The sequence below is a fragment of the Typopeltis vanoorti genome, chromosome 14, assembly GCF_054136105.1.
Source record: "Typopeltis vanoorti isolate ZY-2024b chromosome 14, IOZ_Tvanoo_1.0, whole genome shotgun sequence".
Lineage (NCBI taxonomy): Eukaryota > Metazoa > Arthropoda > Arachnida > Uropygi > Thelyphonidae > Typopeltis > Typopeltis vanoorti.
In genome coordinates, this window is record NC_143562.1 from 106,092,096 (window position 1) to 106,115,032 (window position 22,937).

Below are 22,937 nucleotides of genomic sequence, written 5' to 3' on the forward strand. Positions count from 1 at the left end.
AAATATCATGCTCTTCAAGCAAAAGAAATAAACCACAACAATAGCAACAATTGGGAATATACAATTAATCATTATGCTCTTCAGTAAAAGAAATCAAATTACAACGAAAGCAACAATACGAAATATACTGTTTAAACCACAACAAAAGCAACAACTCCAAATATACAATTAAACCACAACACTAACAATTCAAAATATAGAACTAAACCACAACAATAGCAACAATTCGAAATATACAATTAAACCACAACAAAATCTACAACTCGAAATCAACGAATATCATGCTTTTCAGCAAAAGAAATCAACAAATTACAAAAGCAACAATTCGAAATATACAATTAAACAAACGAAATCAACAATTATGCAAAAGCACAACGGAAGCAGCAATTATAATTTCCATTTCACTAAAATGTAGTTCAATTGTTGTCTCAACAATTAAATAATAAACACTGAACACGCAAATCTCCAACAGTAGCAAAAGATCAACAATGCAGTTAAAATGCTTGGGTATAAATCAATACAAAGCAAAGATTGAAAAGCCGACGTTTTCTCTTGAGAATAAAAGGGGAAACATCAAGATTAACTAACTGAAAAAAAGAAAACTGGATTTTTCGGTTACAATTTGCCACCTCCGTAATAAGTTATACATGAGTAAAGTGATTATGGTTGGCGGTTCACTTTCTCTCTTCACTTACTGCTGCATCTGGAAAACGTTTTCATTACTGAGGAACACCAACAGAGCTCGTGCTTTTTACATCTCGTTTATTAGATAACATCTCCGACGAAGTCAGGATGTTAAATTGTAATGGATAACTATTTTTCTCTTTTCGCCGCATTAGACGCCAGTGATGTTGACACGGGTTCTTTCTCCGCCAAGCAATCGTTAGGGCAACTTTGACTCTTAACGTTTCCTCATTCTTTGCTAACTTAATGGCCAGATAAACCAAAGTGTCAGTATTTTGTAGCGAACTGCCGAAATGACTGCCTATTGTCTATTAAACGCCCTTCTTAAGAATCCTTTCTTAACTTTGGTTTTCTTTCCATTACGATAGCGGATAATTCACAGCCAACTTTTGATGCCATTTGGTCACTTTAATGTCCCAGCTATTTGGTACAGGCTGATGTCGTTAAGTTAGCTTCGGAAATGGAAATATCGCCCACATTTCTAATAATTAGCGCGAGAAGGTCTTCGGCGTAATGTTCGGAACTCGCAATTATTGTTAAACAAGCATACGTATGTAAACAATGTATGGAAAGAAAAACTCGTGTACACTGTGTGAAATAAGTATTCGAACAAGACAATATTTCAGAGAAATGCACTTCGATAGCATGTGAACCCTTCTTTGTTCTTAATGGAATTTTGTGATAATGTATTGTTTGATGATTACGTATTGCACACGTGATCTTCTTCCTCAACATGATTATCATTGTATTAATGTGCTGTACTGTTTGTTGGATGCGGATTCGGTCAGTACAGATGTTCCAATTCATCTTTTAGGGAAGAACTGGAACAATTCGCTTTACACTAAAAACACAGCGATGCACTGAGATTTTGAAACTCGTTAGAATTACCAGATACCAGGGACTAATACTAATAATAGTCTTTTGTCAATATAAATGCCCACAACGCATAGTATCGCCCTGTATGAGTCAGCCGGTAAACTATCATTCATTTCTCTGTTTTTTCAGGGTAAGCAAACGATAAAACAGACAAGTGAAAATAGCAAAGCATTAACACAACGGAATAATAAGCGACAGCAAAGAGATAGGGAAAAAAATTAATAATATATCTGCAACAAAGTAATTGCAGTAATAATCTCGCATGCTTTTCTATCAGTTTTTCATGACTCAAGTATTCTTCGCGGAATACTATTAACGAAAATATTATTTTAACATTTATCAGTCTTTCTTGGGGAGCAAAATTCGATAACCACCCTCCGATCCTCCGTTGAACAACCCCTCTCCGAATGATTAATCGCCGAGCTTTTATTAAATTAACCCAAAGAGAAGTTCGTATCCAAACAACCACCCAGATGAGAAGCATCCTCACGCCCGCCCCCAAGTTCGTGCGGTGGTTTCCTGGCTGCACGAGCAACTCGGGTTTCTGCTATTAGCGGACTGCCCATAAAACAGGTCCAGTTGATTTATTACAATACTTTCGCCTCATTGAACCCTTCCTTTCTCCGAGCGGTTATCTCTCTTGGCGAACAGCGATTCGGAATGACGGGACAGCTTCGGCTTTGTAATATCCGAGATAGAGAGAGGGCGCGAGGCTCTCTTTACCGGCACAGCTATCTTCTTCACAGCCATTTGCCTTCGACTTCTTCCAAAATTTGCCCGCTTTTACAGCGAGGAAGCAGCCTTCCTATCGCGTGCTCGCCAAGTGTGATATTCGTCCGAAAAATGTAGGTCATTCTGTAGATTGCAGAAGAAGATAAATCAACTTTTTTTCTTCTTCTTCTCTCTCTCCCCGTGCACGAGCCGAGTCTCTTTTCTTCCCGGAGGCACCAACCTCCGATACAATGTGCTGTCTCCTTCGCAACCACCTCGCTCTGAACTTCTTCCGAAATGAGCATGAGAAGGTTCTCGTTATCGGCCGTGGCGCGCGTTAATAGTGAACCCCGAAGTGGTCAAACCCTTCAACTGATGATAGGCCTCTCATCTTCGGCTGCTGCCTACACGTGCTTTTCAGCTAACCCGAATAGCCGTCTGTCCCGCGGTCCCCTAGGGTTATGGACAAGGAAGAGTCATTAGCTGACGACTTAGGAGAAGGGACATCAGCGGACTTGCTGATCCGACTTATTCTTGGGGCTTAGTGTCACCTGGGAGGAGGAACGTTTAATGGGGGTAATAGAGAGCAGCGTCCGCATTACCTTCGCTCACTCTCTTCGGTACCGTTAGGATTTAGTACTTTAGACTCGATTTCTTCCATTGCTGATGGAAGGCGACTTCGGTGAAGTTCTGAGGAGATTTTTTTTTTAAACTTCCTGGAGAATATTTTATACTCGACCTTACTACAGCGAGTCTGTCGAAATTCAACTTACTAGCAATCCTTGCAAAATGTTCTGGTTTGTATAAATTACATATAATGCCCTTTTCGTTTTAATATTCAAGGATTTTGTAACCCACTTATTGTGAAGCGGTTGTAGATAAGTATTAGTATTTAACAATCTCGAACAATGGCTACAAACAAACAATTTAAACAATGCTACAATGCTAACAATCCCTGCATACATGCAGTTAACGTTAAACAATTCTGCAAACCCCAACAATGCACGCGAGCAAATTGAATAATGATATAACCTGTAAAATGACTATAGACAATTATTATTTAACAACCAAAGGCTTTATACTTGTAGTTAATAATAAACAAAGCTTTAACTTTAATAATATAGCAGTCAGGTTTAATATTCATAGCCTCTAGTGATGAGTACCGAATATCACACCTGTAATCTGTTACTGATTAAAAAAATTGATGTGTACAACTGAATTACATAATTATTTTAATATCCGTAACTTAATCATAGCCTAAGTCATTCATGATTTAATTGCATGTTATAATCGACTTCTATAAAGTTTCACTGGTACCTATTAAATAAAATAAAACAATAATATACGTCGGTTTTATTACATTTTAGATGCAAATAGAGAAAACTGTGTTACTTGATTTTTAACAATTATTATATACATACTAATCCTATTAGGAAAATTATCACATTCCAAATAAATTATTGAGACATTTGTTCAGGATTTTAGGAGCTACCAAACCCACTGTAGGTCACTAAATACACAAATTAATCAAAACGCATGTGAAACTGGATGAATGTGTAATCCAATTATTTAACAGACTGACTTGTAGACGCAGCATGGGTCCGACAATTAAGCGAACTGTATGTGCATCGGGTGTTCTAACTTAATTCGTGTAATTACTGGAAAAATTGTTCCGGTTTCCAGTTCAAAGTTTATGCGGGTCACCAGGTTAAGGGGTTAATAAGAGTGCCAGTCACCGTTATGTGGCATTATTGATGAGTCAAATGTATATCTTGGGGTTCCTTTCTGTTTTATCGTTTTTCGACCCTCTCTTCACCCCAACCCACTCAATTAATAGGGTACGCGCCATTTCAGTAATGTTCTCGTATTCCTTGCGCATCGGATTTCATAATGTTTAATTATGAAAGGGTCAGAACTGACCCTGGAAACAGTACCATCACTGCAGCGGCCAATATACGCTAACTCCTGAAATGTGCCTCGGGCAGACAGAGATTGATTATTGGCTGCATACCTACCGTGCCACAAATGATGCATGTGTAAAAATCGACCCCCCCCCCCCAAAAAAAAGGACTGAAGTGAACATCGCGTGCCTTTCACTTTAAAATTTACATCACTTTGCTATGTTGCGGAGTTCTGAAAATAATTCTTCTTAAAACCTTCCGATGAATTATGTGAGAACTCAGTATAAGCAGGCTACACGTCAATTCGCCGTGCAATTCCGTGACTAGAACACTAACATCCTAACTCCGCCATGATTTCCAAGCCGGCCATAAAAGTCAACTTTAATTTATTCACAATATTAAAGAAGCGAAGAGAAAAGGGCTTGTAAAGTTTATTTTTCTTAATAGGTTCACTAACTTTAAGGGAATTAAATGAACGGGGCATTATGGCCTGATATAGGTGGATGGACACGAACCAACTCCATTTTAAGGTTCGTATTAACAACACTGTAACATACAAAGACGGTCTCAGCACAATTTCTGAAACTAAATATATTAATTCAAAGTTTTGAACAAGTTATGCATACGTAGCCAGTTGTTTTGTATGCTGACTCATTGTTGGAGTCTCTTACTCCAACAATGAGTCACTTAATTTTCAAATATTAGGGGAAAGAGATGCATAAAAATCTTAAATTCGCTGGTAAGTGCCTCCCCCTTTAAGTTGTTTTTGTGTGATTACATTACGGTATTACTTGTAATACGTGCTATATGAGTGCCCTTTATGGAACCGAGAGATACTGTAACACACACACACGGATATTCTTTTTTAGAAGGAAGTTAATATCTTCCCATGTAAAAACAGTTATATTAGAATAACGCTAAGTGTATTATCTGAAGCAATGTAATAAAACCGCTTTCTCACCCACTTTTCCGCACCATTTCTTCTCTAAGGGTAGAGACGAACGTTATCGTTTTTACCGCTACCAAAGTCTTCATCAACGGGCACTGCTAAGTACTTCCATACCACTATTAACTCCGGCAATACAGTCGGTTGCACCTGCGGTAGCTTTCTGATTTTTTTTTTTTTTTTTTTGTGTGTGATTTTTTTTTTTTTTTAATTTTGTTTTATAGAGAAAATGAGAAAGGCCATTGAGAAAAGACACGGAAATCAGGTTGACAGTATAAAAAGACAGACGTAGCTGTATGAAAAGAAAGAAAGGGGGGGGAAAATCTTCAGAAACACACGGTGAATAATTTTTAGCTCGAAATACCGCGCAAGCATGAAATATTTAAATAACGCCACTGAAGTGCTCGAAAAACGCAAGTGATTTCATTTTTAAAAAATGCAAGACACTTGTGGACTTGTACATTTTAGCTCTGTACTCCAGAAGGTTTTTTTTTCAGAAAAAATATAAAGTAATCATTTGGTTTACGTTACTCTTAAAAATGAAAATTGATGTGCTACAATGAAAATATAACAAATAAAATACCAACTGAAAACAACTACCCATCGTATTTATATTTATCACAACAATAACAAGCAACAATGGTAACAGGAACTAGTAGCATTTGTTAAATAATGCCGATACTGATAAACTAAAAGGCATTGTCATTCATTTCACTAATATAAAAAATGGAAATTTAGTAATAAGCTGGAGCTCACTTTCTATTCTCCTTCTCCAATCGCATACAGGTTGATGCAAAATAGATTAAAATACAGATAAATCCAACGTAATATATGTTAAATCAGAAAATCAACAATCCATACCTGGCTTTGCGATGGCTACAAGTAGGTCGCGTCCCAGTCTAACTGGCACAACTCCAAGAGAGAGATGTGGCATGACCATCTTAAATAAAAATTGTCCAAGTGAGTGCCCACTGTAAACGACATCTCCTCTTCAACAGACAACATGGCAGGCGGAAAACGAGTACTTCAGAGCAACAAGCAACGCACTAAAACGAAATGTGGAAACTAAATATAAGTACGAAGGGGGAAAAAATGTGAACAATAAGAACTAGAAGGAATTCCATGCCTAGATTTATTGCATTGTTTCCAGTGAAATAGGTGCATTCGTATATAATTATTGCGAAAAATAAGACTCAGAAATATTAAACAAATGCTATACTACGTATATTAAGCAAATGACTAACATACTCGTAATTAGGTAAACTGCATTGTTATCAGATGAATTGGTAAATAGGTTAAAAATCCTAACAAGGCACTACAAAAAAAAATAATAATAATAATAAATATATATATCAAAAAAAAAAAAAAAAAATCCGCGGGATTTTTATATAAATATACGTCAACAATAGAAATATATTCAAGTGGCACAATTTGTGTTTGTTTTGACACCATCTGACGATGGTGTCAGATGGCGTCATAATAAGACTTGTCGGCTTATTTTGTCTAATTCGTGAAATGATTTTTGAAGGTCATCACAGGTCTTTCACCTCGATTAATTCCAGTCTGTTCTGTTAAGTTATTACGTAATTGTAACTTTATTTTTGCGTCTTTATATAAACTTTGCTTAGCTTGTACCAAACGTAATTAATATTCTATTCCATAGTTTTTCTCTGTGTATTTTATCAAAAGCTTTCTCATAATCTATAAAGATCAAATGAGTCTAATTAAATTCTCCTCTTTTTTAAAAAAAAATGTTTAAAGACAAATATTCTGTATACAATCATCCATATTTCAAATCATCTTGTTCTTCTGATAGATTGTTCGCAATATTTATTTTATTCAGAATTTTACTGTACATTTCGTAACCTGTATTAAATGAAATTATTCCTTTGTAATTTCCACAATCCTAATCCATCTCCTTCCTTAAATATAATTTTAGCTTCTGACTAATCTGATGGTACCTTGCGTTTCCTTTTGAAGGTTCAATACTAAACCTTCAACAGTCATGAATTTTAAACATCTCTGATGTACATTTTCTCCACGAGACTTCCAAGGCTTTGTATTTATGTTATATAATCCGGTTGCTTTTCTATTTTTTTTTTAAACTGTTTTTCTTATTTTAGTTCTTTCAGTCTAATTGGTTGTATATCTGTACTGATTTTTTTCATCGTTACTTTTATTAAGATATCTGGATCCTAACATAAATGCTTATAATGTTCTATCCATTGTTTCTCTTGTATTACATTGATTTGTTGCTATAGAAAAAAATATCACTGTTGGAAAAAAAATAAAAGATTTAAAAAATGATTTTATCATATTTTAAATTTCCTTAATTGTAAGATATTTCTTGTCTTCCATGTATATCCTATTTTTTTCATTACTAAATCTATCTCAACAATCTTGAGTATAGTTTGATAATTGTTTCCCTTTTGTTTCGTGTTGATCTGCGTGCGTTGTTCTTATTTTGCTGCATTTTTTATATTTTTTGTTACAAATTAATAATGTTTTTAAATATAATACTTGAAACTAATAAATTTTTTTCCAAGGACTTCAGAGGTTGCACTATGAATTATCTTTATTAGTTTTCCATTCTTTCTCTTCTATGCTTCACTGATTTTGGCATCTTTTAGGAAAACTAATCACGATTATTTTAATATTCTAATGCTTCCTCTTGTAATAGAGGAAGTGTTTTTTTTTTCTTCATTTTGTCAGTCTTTCTATTTTAGATACTATCTAATAATAATCTGCAAATATTTCACATTTCCTCTGTCCCTGCCAAAGTATAATTTATATTCTTTCTTATAAAAAAACAAATAAATAAACAGTTATTTTTAATTATTGAAAAGGCAATAGTTGGTTACGATTATTATTTATGCAAATTCCTTCATATTTACATGTAACATTTGGAATTCATTTCCAGCTCTAGCATTGAGATCTCCCTGCTATCGATAGGCACAAATTTTACAGCATTTATTTAGCTTTTTTTTTTTTTTTAATTCATAAAACTGTTCAGAATCACCTTTTCTATCTTCTTCAGGAATCTCCTATGATATATAGGTAGCCAGTATAGTTTTAAATTTAACTAATATACTTCGATCATTTACAAAAGTATTTTGTATTTTATTTTTTTCCATTTATTAACAACTAAATAGGCCACGCCACTCAAAGGTTGGATATGTTAGCGTGCTCCACTACATAACGTAACATAATCATGTATATATTTTGTCCCCTGAACTTTTTTTTATCATCATCAAGGAACTGCCTTACAATCAAAACAATATGACGCCCAATTTCGACATTGGGTAATTTTGAAATCTCCCATACAGCCTTATACTTGGGCTAAACGATCACGTCCACGGACAGGTATGATTTTATCAGTGTCATTATACTACTGACACGCCCCGTGGCATACTAAATAGCGTTAACCTACATACGGAAAAACAGTGTCTGAAATGACCGCAATCACAAGGCAGATTGTGACACTGTCAACTCATAAATTACTAAAGTTTTGCTGCTGTGGTCCTTGTATGTATTTTATTAAGGTGAATGTAAACACAGGAAAGCCTTCAGAATTCATAGAAAGAATCTTCTGTGGATACAAATCGTTGTGTCATATCACTGTTTATCCTGAGTGGTGCGGTTTTAACTCTTATTATAGAATCTCACTGCTCAGGATAAACAGTGATATGGCAGTGCGGTTCTAACTCATCACAGAACACTGTTTATCCTAATTAATTAATTTTCGTGTGATGATACAACATAAGTTCCTTTTTTTTCTCTTTTTTACGGGAATGTACGGCACCATCTAAGTCCCCCCCCCCCAAATTTTATCCTGGCTCCAGAACCAGCATAGCTGACGAATCAGGCCTATGACTGAGTCAGTATTCCTAACTGTAATCCGCGTGTGTCCACGACCGGTTTGCCTGCTTGCGGGATGAAAAACCTCAGATAAACTGTGGGAAAAAAACCCTGCTGTCCACGCCCAAGACCGGAAGATCTTGGGCGTGGAAGATCCTTAAGCTCCTCACGTCGTCAATGGGAATCGAACCTAGGACACTCCTTCCCTAAGCACATGGTTGCGAAGCGCAAAGCCATTAGGCTAACTGCACGCACACTGTTTATCCTGAGCGGTGCGGTTCTAACTCTTATCGTGGAGAAACATTTTATGGAATATGTAAGTAAATAAATGCAAATACTGTTGAGGTAACTGTCAATTCCGTTAGTTGATCAGAACTGTTCCTAATTTAACTTCTAATATAAACAGACTTTTTATACATACAATGAATATTGGCAAAAGACTGAGCTATTGAAATGGAATGAGGCTAAACCACTCCACCCACCACTGAATCTATCACGACTGCATATAGTGAAGTTCTTCCTATCATCCACTCCTCTGAGGTGTCTAGTTACAACCAGTCGGTGTTTCTTGAGTGGATTTTACATTTTCAACTACAGATTCGTATCTGTCACGCCTCACAAATAAAAATTTGCTAAATCTCGTGTCGTTAACCAGGATAATAAAGACAGATCGAACCCTTACCTGTAGAAGTTAATCTTGTCTGTCTTAACTATTCCCTCCATCTACTGCACTGCAGTCTTTAACACATTTAATTCATGCAAGTATGAAGACGTCAATTATTTCTCTCTCGATATCTTTTGTTATTTGATCTAAAAATTATTTATCTCATAAAAAAAAATCTGATATGTAAAAAAAAAAAGCAAGAGACTGGCTGAAATTTAGTAGCGGCTACTTGGGGCTGCCATTTTTTAACTTTTGTGAATTCCCCTCATCATGCCCTGACAACAAAAATGCCAGTAAACTTAACCGGTTCTAAATTATCGCCAATTTCATACTTCTGGATTCACATCAGAATTACTGATTAAAGCGCGTATTAGCGTAAAAAGAACTTAAAACATCCATAATGAATATACTTCGAGAAACGTGGCATTTTTTCAAAAACTAATTTTCGATCTAGGGATGCTCATTCAATTCATTGTAATATAACTAATGCGGTCTATTCACAACAGAGCTTCAATATAATTCGATAACAAGTTATATAAACTCTCCCCCCCCTCCTCGTTTCACAAAATTTCTTTCGCTGTTTGTAGAAATACAAACCATTTATAATGTCTCGTGCAATACAAAAACAGATCATCCATCTTTTCATAGTTTTCTAGACAGAATAAAAAAATGAATTTTGCTTCCTCGTTTTTTTAGATTTATCTTCTGTACCTAAAACATCCTTTGACTAACTTCTATTGCATCGAGAAGGAAAGGAAAAAAAAAAAAAAAAAAGCTGTCTCAAAAACTTCCCTCATCTACCTTAAGCAGACAAACAGAAATCGTTGAGTAAGAGAAGTGTGCTGGCGCAATCCGATTTTTTATTTTCTTCTGCACGTGCATGATTCCCGAACGAGGGAAAGTAAACCATCAACGAACAAAGGCAAAGTTGTATTAGTTTATGTTTTTTTTCTTTTCCAAGTCAAATGAATAAACAACGCACAAGGGAGGTAAAAAAAAAAAGACAATCGGATCAGTGAATAGGTTGAGCATTATTGATATAATTAAAACAGCGAGCAGATCCTAGAGGGAGGAGTTATTTTATGCAAAATACATTTGTCGTCAAAGAAGAAAGGACGGTCATTTCGTAGGAGATAACGAACCATCTTTTAAATTTTCTCCGAGTACTTTTATTACTCAGTTTCTGTAGTTTGATTTTTACGAGTTCTTTAACGAAGCTTTCTTTAGCTGTCAATAAAAATGACTGTTTACTCTTTTACCGCTACTACACTTTAAATACCCAGGAAATTTGTACGACAGCAATGCTATTCTGGCATCGGAAAATTATACGAATCTTTTTTTTAATGATAAAAAAAAAAACATTAAAGAGAAAACCGTCTTATTCAACATTTATTAAACTAATCCCAAAAAATAGCTTAACAAAATAAACCTACTTTTTCTACGATAACGTCGCTATTCATAAAACATTATAGAAGAAAAATAATGGTGTATTTCGATTTTAAGATTTTAATTTTTAAATATATTATATTGCTATTCATTACTTTTAAAATTAAACGGATTATTATTTCTGTACGCTAACTAAAAAGGAAATTAAATATGAATCTTTGCAAATAAATTTCTATTTAAGCATATAGCTTAGCTTTATCGTAGGGTCGAAATACACAACGAAATCATAAAGAGAGTTTCATGTTCGCTATGTCTTATTTAACTTTAATCAGGGAGAATCGGTCGGATAGCTAGACGATGGCCATGCTGATATAATTAAAACATTGTCATATACTTGCTATAAATTACTGTTTTTGAATACGAATATTTATATAAGGTTTATATTTGTTTTTTCTCCGGGATTTGAGCAAAATAAAATTTTTAGTTTTATTCCCTCGGGAAATTAAATTTTGAGCTTCAAAGGATAACATGCACTTTGATATATCCTAAGAAAAAGACCTTTCAATTAATTATAATATGGACTCTTATATTTTTTCTTTTTTTTTTTAATTCTATGCTAATGACTATCTACTTTTAATTGAGTGGTACTCCAAAAACGTTTAAGTCTTCCATTATTAAATCAATAATTCAGTAAAAGAACATTAAGCTATTCTATAAAATAAAGTCCTATATGAATATTAAAGAATATTTTTGCGATGCATTCAGAAAAAATATTTACGATCAAATCGGATTCTGATTGCTAATTTGAGATGGATACGTTACATTATTATTAATTTTGTGAAAAATAATTTTATTTCTCTTGGAAATAATTCAACATTTTACTTGCAAACTATATTACCATTTTAAATAATTTAAAGTATGTTCTTAAATTACGAAAACACAATACCATCGTTTAAATGTTGCAATGTTCAGTTATTGCAAAAGACAGCCCAACTATTAAGCACATTTTACTCCAAGAAACGTTTCTTTTCTCTTGCTTATATAGTTTTGTTAGATATGATGCTGTTTTTATGACGTCACTTACGCTTTTGAACATGCGCAATAAAGTCTAGACTATTCATTATCGGAATACTATTCTCTGGTGAATTACTGGAACTGTTTTGTGACGTGTTTCTCAGCCAACTTAATTCATGTCGCTTCCGTTCTCCAACCAACAGGTCGTGGGAGTTCGAATACCACTGTTGCCGTCGATGTTTTGAATGCCTTTAGGTGGGAGATTAATTTCATCTCCCAGTGAGAGACCACCACTCTGTTTATTGGATGCCTCGAGTTGGTTGGAAGAGTTCGTGGTTTGGTCTTTGAATAGGATTTCTAGATTATCGAATTCTTAGCCTACTCACGGTACTAATGTGGGATGGATTTACAAACTTTCCTGGGTAGGAGTTACATTTAAAAAAAAAAAAAATGCACGAGGTCACACATTTTACTTTTTAAAAATCTGAACAAATGAATTACATTCTCTTTATCAATGCAAAAAAAAAAAAAAAAATATTCATTACAAAATACAAGTAAATGACTCAAGAAGCAGAATCGCGGGGCATGTACCAAAAGATCTCCTTTTAGTGTGATACGCTGCACAAAAAGACGATAAGGAAGATTCTGTACTGAAGAGTCTGCTATAAAATTTTGATGTCATCTGAGACAAATGTGACACACTCTCGAAATAGTCTCGACTATTATTGCGTTGGAGAGTAATATTTCAATTATATCATCAAATAATAAATAAACTGGGTCAAAACAAATTGGGTCCGAATCCCGCCGTAGGCATGGATGTTTGTGATTGCCTGTGAAAATACTAGTGGCGGTGGACGTAGATGATGTTGGTGTAGATGATGCGGTTGGGCGATGAGGTTGAGTGATGGAGACGAAGAGTTGTAGAGTAGGTGTCCTCCCTAGATGAATCTTTGGAATCCCTGGAGGTGTCTAATAATAATAATAATAAAAAGAAGATGATAACTTCGAGGGACGGTTCGCTTCTTACTGTGTTAGTAAAATAAGAAAGAAATAAAAATACCGCATGCCTCTTGTGTTCTCCGAAGAAAATAAGTTCCAAGATTAGTTAGGGTTAAGACATAAGTAGCTTCGTCGGATTTTTTCGTTCTCATGTTGATGTTATTTCGTTCATTTTTTGCGGTGAATGTTTTGTCTGTGAAACAGATTTTCTTACCTTTAATAAATAACAGACGTTTACAATGGTTCGATTTTTTCGCTAACAGGTGACGCTTGAGAAGTTGTGGTATTACATTTTTGTATTATAGAGGAGAAAACGCAGAAACATTTACGGTGTTAAAACACCGCACGAGTGTCGGAGCCTCGTTTTATTATGTTGTAACACAATATACGGAAAGCGATTCAGAATTTCTACTTGAAATGACGGAAAACAGTTCGTTCCAGAAAACTGGAGAAAGTTTTTGAAACAACCATCTACGAATTGCTGAAGGCAATACGAAATCTTAAGAGATCGACGGAGTGCGGCTAACAGTTATTTACAACAAAATTGCTGAAATATAATGTTCTGGAGAGAAAAAAAAAGTGAAAACGTCTTGTTCGTGGATCGAAAAATCGACTTTATAGAGCTAAGAAGACAGTTGCGAGAATAAAGAGTAAGTGTGGCCTGGAGATTCCTTTGCTTTTGTCTCACTATATTGTTACAGATAATAGAGAGAGAGAAAAAAAAAACCTAACAGGTAAGCTGAAATACACCGTTTGAAAACCTTCACAGTTTTCATATAAAAGCAGCGCAGACGATCTTCGTCACTTGCAAATAGTAAACAACTGCAATTTTAACGATTCAAAATAAAATTTTTATATATGGAATATGAATTTGTAGATGAAGCTTGGCGCGTAAATAGCGGATTGATATTGATTACTAATATACAAAGCCAACAAAAAAGGACTTTATGAATTCATCCATATTTTATAGCCAAATATAGAAATTTAACTTATAACCTTCGCAGAGGAGGTGGTTTCGAGGATACGAGCTGTGAACAGCAGCCTGTATGCTCGCTTTTCATTAGCACTTTTAAATCAGGTTTCACTGGCTTGGCAGCTGTTTCGTACTGGGGTTACATTTTTTTTGTGGTGCTCAATCAGAGACTAGTCAAAAGTTAAAATCGTCCAAGTTGCAAAAAATGTCACTTTGCTGCAGATGTCAGTGTCCCGACAGGACCACTGTTTGAAATAGTAGTTTCTCCTACGTATCAATAAGCTCCACCCGAGGGCTGTGCCAAACCTCAGCACGGTGGTTAGACGAGTAACGCCATCACAGCGGCAGACACTGCCCACCTCTATAGTCTGAACACGGAAGCGAGAGCCGTCATTGGCAGACTGCCAAGAAGAGTCAATTCGTGTTGAAGAGGAGCAAGACATAAGGCTATGTAGGATTAGTCACCAAAACGCGAAATCACGTGCTTTATACGTAAAATTTTCCAACTGTTATACAAGCAAAATAGTTACCACTTAAAAAGTACGATGATTATAAAAGAGAAGTTAATTTTCCGACATGTAATAATAAACACTCATACCATAATACGGATTGATTACCCTATTATCGGAATGGATTCTCCTTCTGTTGGCATGCGCAGAAATGTCGAAAGGTCTCGTATCTGTGGGCGTACTATACTATATCTATCTACCGTTATATGTTTAGTTGCTAGTAGGCAAACAAACGATAAAAATCCTCCCTTCAATTAAACATCCTTATAAGGACTGGCTTAAAGGGGCGAAGCAAGAATGCTTTTCATCTTGCCCGTTATCTGTAGAGGACAGTGTAGGGATAAGGTGTTATTGAGCTATTAAAGCTCTGATCATGGCAGGAGGGTAACAGCCGAGCCTCAGTTAGAACTTCATTGGCTACAGCATTGCCATCCATTACCCTCCAAGGATATTAATCACCGCATCTCACGGTGGATCAATCAATCCAACTAAACATCAAAACGCAGAACGATACTGACTTGATGGGTGAAGCATAAATGCTTTTCATATTCCCCTCCATCTGAAAAGGAAAGTTCTTTGGGTGGAGAATTATTGAGCTTTAAGCTCGCCCTGAAAGGGCAGTGAGATTAACTGTGTTCAGCTGAGCATAGAATTGTCTTGGGTCTCTTGTATTTGCAGAAATTTACTTCATTATAGTCTGAAGCTTGCTTGATCAGCGGGTTCGAATGATTAATTGTCTTGATGAAGAACTTTTCAGCTAGGTCGTGAAGGAGAGATGTGATGTAGGGAATGTTGACTTCTCTGTGAATTTGGGAGTTTCTGATAAACCACGGGGCATCCAAACTCATTCTCAGACATTTGTTCTGTATTCTCTGCAGCTTTTGAATATTTGTGTTCGAAGTATGACTCCATGCAGGAGATGCGTAAATGATGACTGGGCGTATTATCATCTTGTATATGAGCAGTTTGTTCTGAGTATCGAATTTACTTTTTCTGTTGATGATGGGGTAGAGCTGCGCTATTCCTTTGGATGCCTTTGAACTTATCTGTTCTATATGATTGGTGAATTGTAGTTTTTTATCGAGAATTACGCCGAGATATTTGACTGTATTCTGCCATGGGATTTTAACACCTAGTAAATGTATATCTTCCGATTTGAGGCTTTTTTTGATTTGAGGGAGTGAACAGTATGGCTGAACTCTTCTGTGGGTTGGCTTGGATTCTCCAGTCCATCAACCGTTTCTCTAGTGTGTGAATACTGTTTTGGAGTCTTTTGATAGCTAGTTTGGGGCTGAGAGATCTTGCTAATAACGCAGTATCATCAGCATATAATGCAGTGATTGTTGAGCTTAGGTTTTGAGGGATATCAGCAATATAGATAGAAAACAGCAAGGGGGCCAAGAGTGAGCCCTGCGGCACTCCCGCCAGAACCTTGCGTCTGGTTGATACAGTTTCATTTATTTTGACTTGCACGTATCTGTCTCTGAGGTAAGAGTGAATTATTTTAACTAGATTAGTAGGCATATTGAATGTGATGAGCTTGTAGAGAAGACCCTGATGCCACACCTTATCAAAAGCCTTTGCAGCATCTAAAAAGACTTCAGCTGTATGAAGGTTCCGGTTGAAGCCTTCGGAGATGTATTCGATCAGCCTGTGGATCTGCTTAACGGTGGAGTGGTTTTTTCTAAATCCAAATTGCTCATTTAGGATTATACTTAATTTATCCGTTTGTGATTGAATCCTAGTAAGGATTACTTTTTCTGCGATCTTTCCAAGGTTAGACAGAAGACTGATAGGTCTGTAGCTTTCAGTGAGTTGGGTGTTTTTTCCAATCTTTTTGATTGGTGTGACATCTGCTATCTTCCATGTTAAAGGGAAATATTTGAGTCTGAGGATGGCATTAATTGTGTTGACTAGATGTACGATGGCTTTTCTGGGGAGTAGTTTGATTATTTTGTTTGTAATTCCATCTGAACATGGAGCTTTATTGTTGTTCAGGTGGGTTATAATATTTATGACTTCTGCTGGAGAAGTGGGTGTGAGAGGTTCTAGGTCATCTTTTTGTTGTGTTCTGGCCTGCCTGACTCGACGATGAATCTTGTAGATGAGATTGATGTTCAAATTTTCATAAGAGGGGTTGCATTGATTTTCCAAGCTGTCAGCCAGAGCCTCTGCCTTTTCCTTGTCAGTATGGGCTATTCCTTTCGTGGTCTGAATTTGGGGTAAAAGTCTTTTAATTAAACATCCTTATAAGGACTGGCTTAAAGGGGCGAAGCAAGAATGCTTTTCATCTTCCCCGTTATCTGTAGAGGACAGTATAGGGATAAGGTAGGGTTATTGAGCTATTAAAGGGCTGATCATGGCAGGAGGGTAACAGCCGAGCCTCAGTTAGAACTTCATTGGCTACAGCATTGCCATCCATTACCCTCCAAAGGTATTAATCACCGCATCTCATGGTCGATTTTCCCATTCGTCTTAAGTAAACTTATGATAAGTGTATACTCAACTATTAAAGAATAAAGCTAAAATACTTCAAATTGGAATGATTAAGTTACTAGAATAGAAAATATTAAGGATTCGTCCATATTTTATAGCCAAATTTAGAAAAGCTTAATATTTTCGAAATCTGACATTGATGATAATCGTTTATAAATTTACTTACTGAATATATACTGCGAACATATGAAAAGAAGCTGAAGGGACACTTAACTTCCTTACGGGAAGCAATTCAAAAGAAGACGTTTGTGTGGGCTTAATATGGCTAACAGATTTCAATCACGCAACGTACGTTGTCAAGGAACTGGCAGACGAAGTCTACATTGAAATGCGGGGCCCAATAAGGAAATAAAAAAAAAATTATCTAACAACCTTTTCAGTACTTGAACCATCCATCGTCACTCGAATGCCAGCATGGTGAGCAGATACAATAAAACCTTAATTAGATAACGGGTTAGACTCGCCTCCTGAGGAATGCGCCACGATTCTTGATGATGTGTCGAGACGTGCCAAGGTTCAATCAACACGTTTGTAAATACTTTATACACCGCATGCTTGTTCTTGTTAACTATTTCGCGATTACTCTTCTTGGGCAAAAGCACGAGATGCGTCTTGAAATAAACTCGATTGGGAATGAGTTCGGGGTAATCGTTTAATTAATCTATTCAGCGAGGTGTAGTGAAACCAATTACTAAATGCGCTGAAGAACACGTCTGGCATCCCATCGAAGCCGGGGTTGCTAAATCAGATGACCGAGTTTGGATAACGTCGGAGACTTTGGACAATGTACGAGATTTAAGAAAACTAATTTGTTTCATTAACTTCTAGTAAAGAGAACTTAGGGAATCATTCGATGGGTCGTGTTACAAGTGAGAAAGACCCCCCCCCCCTTCTTTTGCAGCAACCCTTATTTGACACTTCTTGTTCTTTACGCTTCGAAATAAAGATCCTTGGCAAGACATCGATAGTAACGTTTTCAGTTTGCCATTTTTTAAATTGTATTTTTAATTTAATGAATAATAATATCAACTGAATAATATTAAATAAAAATGTCTTTTAAAAAAAATTAAAAACATGAATTTCACCAGTATTCCCGTAGTGCAGTGAGCAGCGACAGCAATTCCGTAAGAAAGGTCAGAGTTCAATCTTCTTCGACATGAGATTCTTTTCCAACATTTTTTCAACTCAAATGAGTCTCATGCAGTGATGGAAGATTTCATCCCTCTCCGGAATCTCTGGTTTTTTTTTTTTTTTTCATCCAACAAATCAACCAACCACAGAACACACTCCATTTATAGATAAAACTCGACTTTCCTATGGTCTATGCTTCCTTATATTTCAGACGTTTTGTCTTAATTGCACTGCTGCTTTTCTAGCGAGAAGTGAAACAGTAAGCCTAGCAAGCACTTTTCCACGTAATGAAACAGCTGCGTCTGGTTATGAGTAACGTTATTCTTCCAGGTTTCCATGGCAATAATGGGTTCTGCTAGTGTCTATCAGTGTATGTTTCAACTATCATTAGCAATAACTGGTTTCTGCTTGCATCTATCTGTCAGTGTATATTTCGGATATCATTGTCAAGGTATTCCCAATTAATGTACGTCAACAAAAGGAAACAGGTGATATTTAGGCGCGCAGTTCTGATCTCCTTATACAATAAGTTTTCTTGGATTCACAATAATGATGCGAAGATATGCTTTTACAGGTTTTTGATGCAATAATAGATTATGCTTGAATAAACTGTAGAAGAAATGTATTCTCAATAAATACGGTGAAATAAGCGATTTTGTGGAGCACGCGCGCACAAAGCCCATATAAACTCATTTATTAACCCTAACGGATTAAGAAGGGCAGGGGCTGATCAACTCACCTCGATAGGATCATGTTCAATCTCCAATGATGGCTCATCGGAAGTAAAAGTTTCAGGTAACTCAAGACCTTATAAACTTTGATGCGAGTTGCCTCGGTATTGCACTTAAAAATGATTTAAAAAACACCTAAGGGTCTATCAATTTCTCTATATAGATATAAATCTAAAAAATGTCCAGATTTATGAATATTTTATCCTTTTTAGAATCTTAGGAGCGGACTTTCGTAAAATAATAATAATACTCAAAATATTGACAAAGTATTTTAAAAATATTAAAAATAAATTGTTCATGAAAGGTTCGAACATAAGCCTCCCTCTTAGGCTTAAGTGTTAACTCAGTCAAGTTGATATTTTTATCGACTACACAGTTTTTAAATATAAATCGTTATAGAATTAGCTAACACTTCTTTAAGATCTCTCACAAAATCCAAAATAGTTACGAATATTGTATCGTTTTAGCTCGAACGTTCTTCCACACGAAAGTCTTAAGGTTTAAGCATCATTGGGGACGAACATTGCGAGATGGTGGATTGAAGCGATTCGTTCTTTTCTGCTCGTGTTCCTGATGCGATTCTTGTAGTTCAGTTAAGCAGTAATACAATTTAGTTTCCACTGTGCGATTACCTCAAGTTTCCCCATGTACTTAGATTACGGTGACTGCTTTTAAAGCAGTTAAGGGACATTAAGAGACACTTACTGCTCTCTTGTGAAGAATAAGTAGCCAATATGTTCATGGTCAATAATTTTTCGGATGGTGATTGATCGCCGTTAGTGATTTATCTCCTCACTGCCGTACAACTAACATTATTTTGCCATTTTATAGTAACTACTAAGAAGCAGCTTCATTATCTGGTAACTGGTGTAGAGTCCATCGAGGCACGTGTCCAAATCAAAACATCACGAATCCATTATGGCGTAAAAGAACAGAGAAAGAAGATATCCGCGCGGTTGATTTCATTGTTAATGAAACAATGGCGGATTTCATTAAAATGTAGTGCATGACCTATTTATTGCTAATCAACAATACAGCACGCGATTAATAATGAAAGTTTGAAAAATGAATTCTATTGTTATGCCACAATGCATTCAATGAAATGTCCTGATTATTACCAAATTCTTTACGCAACAATACCATTTCATGATCTACGTATTTAACAATTTGAATAGCTTTTTTTTTTTTGGCTTAGTTAACTAGCTAACTGCTCTCATTGGTTATCTCTTCCCCCCGTCATAGTTGAAACGAATTGATTGAAGAAGCTGATCTGTAACCGAGTGTCAATTATAGATCAGCTGCTGTAATTTGATCCTCAGCCTTTAACGAGGGTGACTCTCAAATTCTTCTTTGTAGAATGGAATGAAAACTGGAAATTCACAATTAACTACGGTTAGCAGAGGAATGAGTGCATATTTAGAACGGGGGAGGGATATAAAAAAATAGTCGTATGATCAGCACTTACGCTCACGCTTACTAAGCCAATAAACATCAATCGATACAGGCTTCAATGCAGGTTTCGTTCGATTACAATAGTTAAATCTGCTCTACGTGCATCGAGGGATGCTCAATTTCTTACTAGTAAGAACAAATAACTGAAAAAAGACTGTTTAAAGGTTTTTAGCAGTAAAAGTACGATCGTCCGAATTATATTTGTATCGTTTGGTACAATTAGAATGGTTTAATTAGAATAGAAAGAAAATTGATATTTGCCTATTCAAAGGAAAATACTTTTATCTAGTGTTAGCCAACCTGCCTACGATATATTCCGCAAGAAGTCGCATCCTACGCAATCAGCTCTCTTACAGTGCATGCCACATGAATTTTTTACGAGTCTGAAACACTGTCTCAAGTTCAGTATAAGTTCCCCCCTCCCCCATCACGCACTGGCCTAATTTTTTGGTCACTATCTTCAGTTAGTTTTCCACAAAACATAATTTTGGTTGTCTTATAGTGAATCCGTTTAAAAATTAAATGAAAGTTGTGTTCCTTTCTTCTTGCCAACTTTACAAGTTTTTTTATAGAGGAGGAAAAAAAAAGAAGAAGTAATATTTTAAGGAGGTAATTCAATAGGAGCGGAGTCTCATCCTTCACAAGACGCATTTTACAGAACAAAATTTAGTCTGTTTTGTCAACAGCAAGTATAGCGAAATAAACACAACAAATGAGATTAGTTCTGCAAGTAGCACTCAAGAAAGAAAGTACAAAAATCTCTTACTGGGTGCTTGAAAGAGAATATTCTGTAATAAAGCAATCCAGAAAAAAAAAATAATAATGTATATGTTTAGTATTTAAAATATTGTTCGCTAAGTAGGCTGTTTGGAATGTACTTGTTATTAACTAGATATTGCAAACAAATTTGCAATAGCAAAAATAATAAAATACTGAGCACATCGGAGCAAGGCAGGGAAGGACAGAATGCGCTTAAAAATTAAAAAAATAAAATAAAATAAAAATAAAAAATCAAAGCGGTTCCGTTCAACAATGCGATATTGCTTCACAGTTAAAACAGACATTCGCTACTTAATATCTGCAAGTAACGATACAGTAAATCAAACCTAAAATTGAATAATTTATTCCCATTGGAAAAAAAAAAAACTAATCATAAATACACAGAAATAAAAATAAATTGAGAAGGAAAAAATGACAGCCGTTGAATTAACTCATCCATATGGAGAAGAGGGAGTTACTCCAACGTGGTCACTAAAATATATATTGCAGTTCAGACTTGCTGACATTTAATTATGATAAAACGAAAGATCATCGAAATAAAATAAAAAAAAATCCTACATCTTGGAGAAGATTAATGATGCTTTAAAATACATTGAAAAATTCATTCATTTCACGGTAACCCTATCTTGAAGACGAAGAGAATATTAAATGGCCTAAAACAATCCTATCTGGGCTTGACAGATGGAAAGGATCTGTATCTGTCAAAATACGGAGTCGTTGGTGTTAATCAAACGAAATGGTTTCTGAAATGCCAAAAAATAGAAAGTATATTACTGTGTTCGTCATTTTTCTCTGATGGCTGATTACTGTTGTAATTTAGTCAAAAAATAATGTATTAAAAGATGAGTTGGCATTAAACACGCTAACCTTGGTGATTTCTAATTCGACACTCTCCTGTAAAACAGAACGTGATTTTATTCCTTTAATTAATAGCTTGGAAAATGAGTTCGCAATTACATACACCATTTTGCACCGAACTGTCGTAAGATGGCGCTTCACATAGTCATTTGTGATATGTAAATCAGCATTTTATTAGCATTGTCAATGAAAAAATGTATATTCAGCAAGGCAGACATTAAGTTTGGTAGTTTTTCACAAAAAATATCCACTACCTTCCTAGTCATAACATTGAAGTACATTATTTTTAGTTGAGACGATCAGAACGATCTTATTCAAATATCCATTCTTTCGCAATCTGATAATGAAGTTTTCAACACTTGCACTGGAGGATAAACCTCTTTGCAGCCGCTTGGGCATAACATAAGAGGTCACTACGGAGCCATATTAATTACTACGTAATGAAACATGGTGGCTTCCATATTGTTTCAGGGTGCTGCCATCTAGCGGTCAATCGATTCACTACGTATCAAAAAGCCACCATAAGATATCGCATTTTCAACAATTGAAAGGTTTAACAAAATGTACGAGATATAGTAATATATATAGATTACATTTTTAAAATGTTAGGCGATCAGAAGTCCAAGTAAGACAATTATAAGAATCCAAACTCATTAAATCTCTTCTTTATTCACTGCGAAGCCTATTTTAATGTATTTTTACAGCGGAATTCGATATTTCTGTCATGCAAGAAGTTCATTTGGGTAATTACGTCATGAAGGCAGCAGCCCCATAAAGAAAGCGAAATTGCGTCGTCAAAACTTGAAAATTCGATTATTCAACCGATTCGACGCCTCGCTCTTTTAAAACACGTTAATGAGCATCTTGAAACGAAAGGACAATATTTTACGATGACCCCCGATTAAAACAAGTAAATTCAAGTAATGAAAGTGCGACGCATTCGAACGGCGATAAGACGACGATAGCAT

General features: G+C 35.6%; 1 long non-coding RNA gene across 4 annotated transcripts in view; it reads right to left on the reverse strand.

Annotated features, from left to right (window-relative positions):
- LOC150099820 (uncharacterized) overlaps positions 1 to 22,937 on the reverse strand; it is a 607,255-nt gene that overhangs the window by 342,016 nt on the left and 242,302 nt on the right. For all 4 annotated transcript variants that reach the window (XR_016549418.1, XR_016549421.1, XR_016549420.1 and 1 more), the window contains exon 5: positions 5,980 to 6,164. This is a non-coding gene — a long non-coding RNA (uncharacterized LOC150099820). The remainder of the gene's footprint in view (positions 1 to 5,979; positions 6,165 to 22,937) is intronic.